Raw genomic sequence first — 2500 nt, forward strand, 5'->3', positions numbered from 1 at the left:
CACCTCTATATCCCTCTCTCACTCTCTTACTTTCTCCTTCCCACTTCTCACTCTTTGGCTGTGATTCTTTGTTTCCCTGAGCGACCCTTTTCCTTACTCATGATACGATTGTAATAAAATTGTCACTCTTATTTTGAGAAAACTACCACTCGGGAAGAAAATATCCTGCACATGTGCTAGAATGAAGGACTGTTTTGAGTATGTGTTATATCCGTGAAGTTAAGTGTGAAAATGTTAGTGAGTATTTGTATGAACGTGGGTGTGCATATGAGTGTACATGTGTGTGTGTGTGTGTGTGTGTGTGTGTGTGTGCCTGTGTGTGTGCCTGTGTGTGTGTGCACGCGTAGCATATCTATCTATCTATTACAAGTGCTAGTTTGTATGAGATGAGGGGCTGTCGCTTGGCCTGAGGCCAGCGTTTTACAGAAGAATGGTGACAGAGAGGTGTTATTTCTTGCCCCAGTCTGGACCCCAACCTGTGTGTGTTTGTGTGTGTGTGTGTGTCTGGTTGTGTGTATGTGTCAGTGGGTTAGTATGTGTGTATGTTTTGTGAGTGTGTTTGCCTTTCAGTCTGTGGGTAAAAATAGATGGAAAATTACAGAGTGGCATACCCCTGCTGCCCTGAGAGGAAGTGGTGAGTTGAGCGCCATCTCCACGGTGACGCGAGGGGCAAAACTCTCACTCTCTAACAACACACCAGACAGACGAGCTACAACAACATCTTAGACGTTGAAGAATGAATCCAGATGGCTAATAATGATAATGAACTAGAGGCGAGCAGTCATCAGGCTAGCATGCTAAAGAACTAGACTATATGGTTACCATGCAAGACAATGCGTTATGCTACAACAATGCTAACATGTTAAAGGATAACAGAAGTAAAATGGGCAAAATACTAAACAAATCAGCCTACCGTGCTGAAAAACAAAACTAAACCAGACCCCACCATACAAGACAAACCTAACTGTAGTACACCTTTTCCAACCTCCCAGTAGGCTAATATTAACACTGGACAGACACCAGGCACAGCATGAAACACTGAGGAGCCAGACACAGATAGCAGCTGGCCCTAGAGACGATCTGGCCTTGAGCTCAGCCAGGCCTGGGGCAGATCTGGACCAAATCACTTTTTAGTACATTATTTCAAAATAAGCACCAAAGTAAGTTGGTGACTAAGCTAATGCTAAAGCTAAATGAGTGATTGATCATTATTTTGTTTTAGAGAACAGATGAAACATTTTTGTGCAACGCAGTCAGGGATTGAGAAAAACAAAATGGTTGATATTGACAACATCATCAAAATTAACGGACAACAACCAAAAGTGTCAGTGGTGTCAGCATATCCTCGTGCTCCACTCTCTATCTTGCTCTTGTGCAGCTCTAGGGCTGTATAAGGTCATGGCTGAGAGGGAACTACTTGGGCAACATGTCAAACCACATGGCGAGCAAGAAGGGTTCCCTAAATGACTGCGCAAGACTCACATCTCCTCATGACAGCCTTCTGGACACAGAAGGAAAGGTGTCATTATCATTTCAGTCTCACTCATACAGACACTCAGTTCTAAGGTGGTTTTCTCTTTCTTTCTTTTCATTTTTGTTCTTTTGTTCTTATTTTTCTCTCCCTCATCTCTATCATTTCCTTTCAATTGGTCATTTCCTTCTTACTCAACTAGCAGACATGTTTTTTCTTTCTCTAACTCTCTCTCTCTCTCTCTTTCTTCCTTCCTGTCTTTCTTTCTCTCTCTACAGCTCACCCCCCATCCCCCCATCTCTCTTGTTTCCCTCGCGTTCTGTCACATGTTCTAGTTACCAGCCATGTGATTAGAGGTGGGTGTGGTCGAACGGGAAATCACTCTAGAGCAGATGCTGTTTTCAGGGCAAGATAACGCGCCACTCAACGATCGCACGTGGCTTGCTCTGAAGTTATCCAAGGTGAGGGACATGAGAAAACGCTCTGTTGATTTTTTGCACAGTTTTGAAAGTGGCGATGTTACCACTTGGCAGGAGGTACGTTGTTTGCACATGAATCATGCCCATTTCGTTCTCATGACTGCCCCAAAGAGTACTTGACTCTAGAACAATTCTGGAGCTGGTCCAGTCCCAATTCTAGAGCAGTATCTAGATCTGGGCCAGATCCATTCTACGTCAACACAGTAGGTCACCAGCTTGCAAACCACCACTGACAAATAATTACAGATATACAAAGCCACTCAACAGCATTCTGTTTCCAACCTGGCAAGTTCAGATCATCTCAAAATGGAAGCATTAAAGATCAACCAAGCATACCCTATGTGTGCCCCATTCTATGCATCGCATTCCTATTGTTAATCTCAGTCACAAGGCCATGCTAACGGTAATCAAGTAAATGTCCTGAAACTATAGCATTGAGGCAAGCCTAAATCTAATATCTGACCCGAGGCATACAAACAATGCTGTCTCTGTGGAGACATGTCTTCAGCCCAGATGAGACTCATTTGCCTGCAACTGCACTGATGGCCTA

General features: G+C 43.8%; 1 protein-coding gene across 33 annotated transcripts in view; it reads right to left on the reverse strand.

Annotated features, from left to right (window-relative positions):
- Positions 1–2500, reverse strand: part of mbnl1 (muscleblind-like splicing regulator 1) — a 52778-nt gene that overhangs the window by 33179 nt on the left and 17099 nt on the right. The gene's annotated exons all lie outside the window — the stretch shown is intronic.

The sequence above is a fragment of the Alosa sapidissima genome, chromosome 1 (assembly GCF_018492685.1).
Source record: "Alosa sapidissima isolate fAloSap1 chromosome 1, fAloSap1.pri, whole genome shotgun sequence".
Taxonomy (NCBI): Eukaryota; Metazoa; Chordata; class Actinopteri; order Clupeiformes; family Clupeidae; genus Alosa; species Alosa sapidissima.